Source organism: Crocuta crocuta, unplaced genomic scaffold (genome assembly GCF_008692635.1).
Source record: "Crocuta crocuta isolate KB4526 unplaced genomic scaffold, BGI_CrCroc_1.0 scaffold455, whole genome shotgun sequence".
Classification (NCBI taxonomy): Eukaryota; Metazoa; Chordata; class Mammalia; order Carnivora; family Hyaenidae; genus Crocuta; species Crocuta crocuta.
Genome location: NW_027529531.1, coordinates 699051 through 707253, shown reverse-complemented (window position 1 = coordinate 707253; position 8203 = coordinate 699051). Strand labels below are relative to the sequence as shown.

The 8203-nt window shown below is 52.2% G+C and overlaps 1 long non-coding RNA gene across 1 annotated transcript; it reads left to right on the top strand.

The window, feature by feature from the left end:
- Window positions 1-105: 105 nt before the first annotated feature.
- On the top strand, window positions 106-7709 carry LOC144229209 (uncharacterized). The gene is made up of 2 exons (XR_013334390.1): window positions 106-227; window positions 7302-7709. It is a non-coding gene; the product is annotated as an uncharacterized LOC144229209 (long non-coding RNA).
- The last annotated feature ends 494 nt before the right edge of the window (window positions 7710-8203 follow it).

Genomic DNA, 8203 nt, shown 5'->3' with positions numbered 1-8203 from the left:
GGGCCGCGTCCGCGCGCGTCCCGCGGGCCAGGCGCCGAGTGAGCGCCTCTGCCGCTCGTGACAAGTGTGAAGTCAGCCCCGGGGTCTCGGGCCTGCTGTGCCGGGAGGGAGACACCGGACGTTGAACCGCCCGAGTCGGCTCTGCCCGTGAGCCGGGCGCGGCCGGGAAGGGCGGGCGGTCTGGCTCCGGGCTCCGCACGCTCAGCCGCGTTACTCTGACCGATGGGGTGAGAATACTCTCGGCAAGGGTTCCATCCCCCCCCTCTGTGTCCAGAACCCCGTGTGAGAACCCGCCCCGGTGACCACGGTTGCTAGACTGTGCAGCTTTAGGGGCCCTGACTCTTCATCCTGCGTCCTCCCCACACCGGGTGCCTGGGGGTGAGCCCCTGGGAAGCCAAGAGCAGTCGCAGTGGGGGGACCCTTGGACCAAGCCCCAGGGCTGAGAGGGGATCTGGAGAAGCCACCCCTTCCGGACCGTTGCCCTGGGGCAGGTTGTCCAGGGCTGGACGGAGCATGGGGGGGGGGAAAGGGGGAGGAGCTGCACAGAGCAGGGGGCAGAGGGAGGGGACACAGGAGGCCATCTGTAAGAGAGAGACGCTCAGGGGGCTGAGGAGGCGGGCCCCTGACCACCTCGACCTCTGCCCGCTAACACCTTCTAGAGCATGTGGGACGTCCCTCTCAGAGACGCTGTTGGGGGGGGAGGGGACAAAGCTTCGCGCCCCTGCTCGGCCCCTTCCCATTAACCCTGGGCGGCTTAGTGGCCTGGCCTGCGGACAGTCTTGGGCTTTGCCGTTCTTCTCAAGTGAGGTGTTTGCACTAGCAGGAGAGTCCACCTGCGGTCCCTTCAGGCCCCCGCCCGCGCCTTCCGAGCCTCGTGCAAGCCCAGGGGAGCAGCCCGTGGCCTCGCTGGCCACCAGTTTCCACCGGGAACAAGGAGGTGGCCAGTTACAAATGCCTTTTTAATGCTGCTCCCAGACCTCTGTAAAGCATCAGGCCGTTGCTCTGGTTAATTTTTATCCTGAAGCCGTAACACACACAGCCACAGCCAGGAACCCAGTTTCTAATTCATTCCCCACTTGCCCGAAGCCGTAGGGTCCACGTCTCACCGGCAGGGATGGACGTCACTTTGGAAAATGTCACATCCACTTCTCTCCCACCATCAACTCAAGACCTCGCCGCAGGGTCATTCAAACCCTAGAGAACTGAAAGGCATCTTCCCTGGGCCCTTCCTCTCCTCTCTCTGGCACCGTCCCCACCGGAGGGCCCGGGGACTGCGTGTCCTGCAAAAGCAAGGCTCTCGGAAGCAATAGCAACACTCAGTTTCCACCTAGTGGATGTGGCTCCTTCCAATATGTCCAGACTGGCCTGAGCCAACTCTGAGAGCTTGTGTTCCGTCATCTCAACGTTCCACGGAACTGTCAAGACAGAGCTTTTCATGGAGATAGAGAAGCAGCTTTTCCCAGAACCCAAATTCCCACCAAGGAGGCCCTTGCCATCCAAGGAAACTTGAAGCCTGGGAGAGGCCTCCTAAAGATTCTCCGGGAGTCGGGGGCTAAAATCATACTGTAAATAGGGGCAATTCTGAGTGAGATTTTATTTTGAAAACTTAAAGTAAGTCATTATATGTTATATTCTAAAAAAATTAGATATTCGTTTCAATCTCGTGTTAATTCTGAAAGTTTTCCTTACTCTTGGTCAATGACCTCCCCTTATTGATTATTGCAATAATAGAATACAATTTATCATGGAAGGGACGCCTGGGTGGCTCAGTCGGTTAAATGTCTGACCTCAGCTCAGGTCATGATCTCATGGTTCGTGGGTTTGAGCCCCACGTCGGGCTCTGTGCTGACAGCTCAGAGCCTGGAGTCTGTCTTCGGATTCTGTGCCTCCCTCTCTCTCTGACCCTCCCCTGCTCATGCTGTCTCTCTCTGTCTCTCTCTCTCTCTCTTTCTCTCTCTCTCTCAGAAATAAAGAAAACATTTTTTTAAAAATTAAAAAAAAAAAAGAATTTATCACGACCCTTCTTGATCATTCTCCCAACTTGCACCATCCATACCCATAGAGGGCCCTCCGTCGCTTCTGTTAAGACAGCTGAGACCCCTGCCCTTCCCACTGGGCTTCAGGAGCCCTGTTCTCTCTCTCATATCAAAGATTTGCCTCACAGTTACTTCCCCCTGTGCCACCAATTATTCCCGTACTTGATCATCCCCTTCCGCATAAAACATTGCTCTTGTGTTTTTCGTCTCTAACAAAACAACCCTCCTAAATCCCACAGTCCCCTCCAGCTGCTGCCCTGCTTCTCTGGCCCCCTTGGAAGCAGACATCCCCGTCCCACGTCTTCAGCTCCACGGCCCCTTCCTCTCTCTACACCCAATGAAAGCTCCCCCGCGCCTCTGTCTTGCCAGAGCCAGGGCTGGCGTCCCTCCTGGAGTCCGCAACATGGCGCTCACTTCCTCTTCCTTGAAGAGTACTCTTCCCTTGGGCCCTGTGACGTCTGGCCTCCTGTGTGCTCCTCTTCCCTGGTGTTCTCCATCCAACGTCTCTGTGCTCCGTGCCGGGGACTCCAGCCCTCGCCTGTAGCCGCACTTTCTCCCCAGGGGATCTCATTCAAGATGAAAGCTTTAAATACCGTCTTTCCAAAAGTGATTTCCAAAGCTTGACCTCCACCTTTCATATTTTCAGTGAGTACCAGACTGTGGTATGCAGCAGTTTTCTGGACCTCTCCAACGCGGACGTCTCATTGAAATCTCGAACTTTTCTACGTCCAAAGGAGAGTTCCTGCTTTGGCCTCTAATTGCTTTTTTCTCTCCAGTCTTGTGCGCTAACCTCCGGCCCAAACTAGCCGTCACCTCTGATCTCTCTCCCTTCTATACCAATCGCATCCAAACCTTAAAGAAATCCTGCTGCCTTTACTCTCAAAATCAATCTGCTCTTCGTCTCCACGCCTGCCAGCCTGCTTACCTTCCACTCAAATTAGCTTTCCTTCCGGTGTCTGGCTCCTTGTCCCCCACTCTGTGGTCAGAGCAGAGACAATTTTTAAAAAATGGAAACGACATGGGGCACCTGGGTAGCTCAGTCATTTAAGCCTCTGACTCTTGATTTTGGCTCAGGTCATGATCTCGTGGTTCAAAAGTTCGAGCCCCACATTAGGCTCTGTACTGACAGTGTGAGGCCTGCTTGGGATTCTCTCCCTCTCTCTCTCTGCCTCTTGCCTCAAAATAAATAAACTTAAAAAAAAAGAAAAAGAAACCACAACTCCATTGATCAATATTCTCGTGCATCTCTCAATGCACGAGAAAGAAGATTCCAGCTCTTTACCTTACTGCTCTATACAGAATTCTAGAGGAGCTGGGGTGCACCTCGTTTCCTCCTTCGTCCCGCCTCAGCTTTACTAGGAAGTCCGGCAACAGGATTCAGTAATGAGTTGCATACAGGATTCAAGGAAAGCAGAGTCAAGAATGACCTCTGCTGCTTCCCCGCTCCATCTGATAGGGTATTAGTCACAGTCACACTTGTCCCTGTAACAGATACTTTGCAAAAAAGGGGCTCCAATACAATAGAGGTTTAATTCCGCTTCACGTGCCAGTATAAGATGTGTGTTTCTGGTCCAGTCAGATTTCCCCCATTCAGAGATTCAGGGGCCCAGGCGCCTTCCATCTGTGGCCCCACCACCCCCAGGGACTCGTGTTTTGTGCATCCAGATTGTGGGAGGAGAACGAGGCACATCTGCTTATACATCTTGGTCCAGATGTATAAGCTGCTCTTGGGCCGCTGTCAAGGGCCAGCCAGGAGGCCACATCTAGATGCAAAGTAAGACTGGGAAATGTCGTCCCTGGGGGGAAGCCACTTTCTACAACTCTTTACTGTGGTTGGGGAACGCAAATTCCGGTGGCCATCTAACCAGCTCTGCCACAGATACCACTCTCTGACGTGGGGACCCGGAGCACGGACAGAGCCAGTTTTATGAAGGGACATCGTGAATTCACATGGCATCCATCAAGGGAGAAAAAGAAGAGCATGTTTCAGGGTGAGCAGTCTATACATAGGATGCCAATGACTGCCAGTCCATTTAGATAAAAATGAATTAGTCAATTGATAATTTGAGAAGTTGAAGCCAGAAACCCAAATCAAAGGAAAAACTCATTTCTCAGAAGCCATCCCAGCACTGCACAGACTCAGCCACCGAGACTCAGGGTCAAATCCTGGTGCACGTTTCGTGGATCTCTGAGAAACCAGGGCAGTGGTCAGAAAGACGGGCACGTGATGAGCTGGGTGGGCTTCCTTGAACACAGATTCTGGAAAGACCGTGAGCTTCTAAGACGGAGTGTAACCTGTATCTACAGTCAGTGCAGGTTTAAAAAAAGACTTGTCTTCATGCCATTCAATTTGGAAATAGTTATTGATCACCACTTCCTATAGCTCCCACAAAAATGTAAGAAGAAAGAGGTCCATTGTTGATAACAGACAGACGGTTTGGAAAGCAACTTTGACAATGGAGCATATAAATATCTCTGGATATTCAGTCCTCAACAGTGACTATCAGATGAGCTAACATTTTGGACTTTTAGGTGACAGGACTATGCTTAGTGGCGGCAAAAAAGAAAATTAAAAAAAAATGCCTGCACTAGAGATGTAGGAATAAAAATGGATTATTGCAGTGCCCTTGGATAAGGTCTAAGTAGGAAGTCCTGTTTGGGGTGCCGTCGAATGGAAAAGGGAAGCTGCCTGGGAGGGGGTAGTCTTAAAGTTGAGTCTTAAAGCTGAGAAAATCAGAAGGGCGTTCCAGGCAGAGAAGAGAGTCAAAATCAAGACCCAGATGCACGGGACCTCCTGGGTGGCTTGATTAAGCTTCTGACTTGATTTTGGCTCAGTTAATGATCTCATGGTTCGTGATGTGCGGACAGTGCAGAGCCTGCTTGGGATTCTCTCTCTCCCTCTCTCCTCTCTCTCTGCCCCCTCCCTCCCTCTTTCTCTCTCAAAACAAATAAAAAATAAACTTAAAAAACAAAAAAGACACGGCTGCACAAAGCAGAAGGCCTGCTGAGGGAGCGCCAGGCCACTGGGTAGTGGTAGACGATAGACAGCGGGGGTGGGGGCGGGGAGACACGCGGGGCTCCAGGGCACACAGAATAAAGCCCAAGGTCTTCAGCAAAGCTGTGGGCCTTGCATGGCCTGGCCCCACCTCCACCAGCCTGAGCCTTGCTCTCCACCCTCTACCACTACAGAAGGGCCCAGCGCACCCCGACGTGCCATGCTGTTGTCTTCTAGCTGAGGAGAGATGAGGCCATTTGTTGCACGTTAGACTGAGTGCTCTGCAAACTGAGTTTGAGGAGATGCCTGGGAGGCAGTTGAGAATAACAGAGGACAGAAAGCCCATCCTTCTGCTTGGTGTGGACGTCCGTTCATTTGCGCACGCATGGTCCATTCGACTGGTATTTTGGAACGTCAGCATTGTGCAGGCTACCTGGCCCCTTGCTGGAGATGCAGTTGAAAACAGGCCCTGGGCAGAAGGTGTTTCCATTTGGGTGAACATTTCCCTGTGGAATCATCTGAATATGTTCATCCAGAATTAGGCTGAGAGCTCAGTATGTATGCCAATGTGGAAAATGATGGGCTTCTAGACCCTCGGCCTTGTGCATTCCAGGCTCTCCGCTTCTGCGGCCGACCATGCAAGGTGAGAGTGGCCTGCGACAGAATATCTCTACCAAGTAAGAGAGGGCCCAGGTCTGGTTTCATTCATGGACTTGCTCAGTACTTTCTCCAGATTTTATTGTGAATATTCTGGTTAGTCTGGGAAATAGCACATATTTTACTCCATGTGGTAGGCACGGTGTGATCTCATAACCAACTGTCTGCATGGAAATTGTACTGAATAAACGCGCAGCTGGCCTTTTGGCTTTATGGACCAGTGATGGAGTTTGGCCTTGAGACTGGAGCTTGAGGAGAGACTGATCTTTGCACTGATTTGTCCTATAACCTTATTTCCATTATCAGCCAATACCCTCTGAGTTGGAAGAAAGGTGTTCACCTTTAGTCTCTAGTCCTTTCCAGTTAGGTAGGTGTGTGGGTGTGTGAGAGAGAGAGAGACAAAGACAGAGAGACGGAGAGAAAAGCTTTATGCCTGCCAGCCAGATGGATGTCTTTACTCGAGTCACAACCAGAAAGACCCCTACGTGTCCCTGAAGCCCTCCCTGTGGTTTCCATCAGCCCCCGCCATTCTCTTGAGGATGGGCAGGAAGCCCCCGGATTCCGCCTGGGTCGTCGGCTCCAGCAGCGAGCTCACACGGGCTCTGCTTCCCTCCCCCGTGGCGTCACAGTCGCCCTAGCCCTTGCCAGCATGACTTACCACATTGCTCTGGCCAATCAGCCCTCCCAGACTAACTACGCAAAGGGCCAATGAGACATTAGTGTACGAGGAGGTTCAAAAAGAAAAAGGAAAAAACCAGGTTGCTCAGCAACCTGACTCCGTAAGCAGAGGCAGATGCTATTTTTACACGGAGAAGGTGGCTGCGGTTGGTTTTGTAGCAAACTCCTGAGAGAGCAGAGTCCCGGCCTCAGCCAGTGGGATGACCTCCTGAGGATCTGGGGATGAGCCGCAGAGCTTGGCCAACACGCACATCCTCCGTGTCCGTGGGGGTCACGCCTCCGCACACCCTGCTTTCGGTCTCCGGTTAAATGCAACCTCTTCCGAAAGGACTCCACACTAATTATGTCCCTTAGAGTGCCCTGGGCGTTGTCTGCATTGCACATGTCAGAATTTGTACTTATCAAGGGACTTTCTTATTTTTATGAAAAATGTCCCTGTGCGGTAGACTGGAAGGTTGCCCCAAAGGTAAGCACAGTGCCTGCTTCTGTTTAGCCCATATGTCCCCAGCACACATTGTGTCATCTGGGACACAGCCAGTCTCAACCAGTCTTTGAGGAGGGAATTAATGGACAAGGTGGTGGGTTGAGCTTTGTACTTTGACTCGGGTCATGGTCTCGAGGTTCGTGAGTTTGAGCCCCGCATTGGGCAGTCTGCTGTCAGCACAGAGCCCACTTCACATCCTCTGTCCCCCTCTCTCTATGACCCCCTCCCCAAATATAAACATTTAGTGGACATGGTGAGAATGGCATATACTGGTTTGAATCTCATTGGCACTAAATGTCCTCTCTGCTCAGAACATGGGAGAAGGTCATGATCTCAACTGTGTTTCTTTAAGCTGCTAACAGAAGTCTTTCTTAATAATAAAACGCCTACATTCTGGGGGCTCATAATTGAGCCGTGTTCCAAAAATTAGCCAACATGCTCACATTCACAGCGCACAAATTTGTTGATCACCGTTCTGTCAGACATTCTTCTGGAGGCTGGGAATCGTCACACAGATGAACAAAGTCCCTGTTGGCCTGCAGCTCACATGAGCGAGAACAGGGAGCACGGGGATTCCAGAGGACGGTCTGTGGAGCACAGCCAGAGGAGGGCCGCTGACCGGCTGAGAAGAGGCTGCCCCGCTCTCTCTCCTTCTGGGCTCTCTCCACCCTGCACACCCATCCTCCTCCCCGACCCTCTTCATCCCCCCTGCGGCTGAACAGGGAGGCCCCACCCGTCCAGGCTGCTGATGGATTTTCCCTCTCTCCTCTTGGCTACGAACACCACGTCCCTCTGGATGGTTTCACTGCCTCTCAGAAATGTGTTTTTAAATACAATCCATACGTGAATGTCTCCCAAACTCATGTCATCATTCTGAAACTCTGCCTCTGAATTCCAGCATATAAACCAACTGGCCACGTGTCAACTATTTCTGCATGAGGCTTCCAAGCACAGAGGGTCCAGCCTTTTTCCGGGCACTGTGTTTAATTCTGGGACACCCTGAGTTGTGGGGAGTTTCATTCGGGTTCTCTGCTTCCCTTTCAAGTTCCAGAACCACAAAAACACGCCCGCATTCTTGCCCAACTGATGCTTGTGCTTCTCAAGATAGCACCTCTGTCTCTTTTCATTTGCGTGGTGTGCACGGCATTGTGCTAGGTGTTTTGGCACAAAGCCCGTCCTCAAGCGTCTCCCGCTTCAGCAGGGGTGATGCGGGTGGGCCTGTGTCAGTGGGGACCAGCTGCAACCGCAGGACAGAGACCCCGAAAAGCCAGGGTCCTGAAGACATGAATGGTCTTGTGGGGAGGCACTGGGGCCGGCTGGGGGCTGTGGCTTCACAGGCTGGGGGTTCTGGGG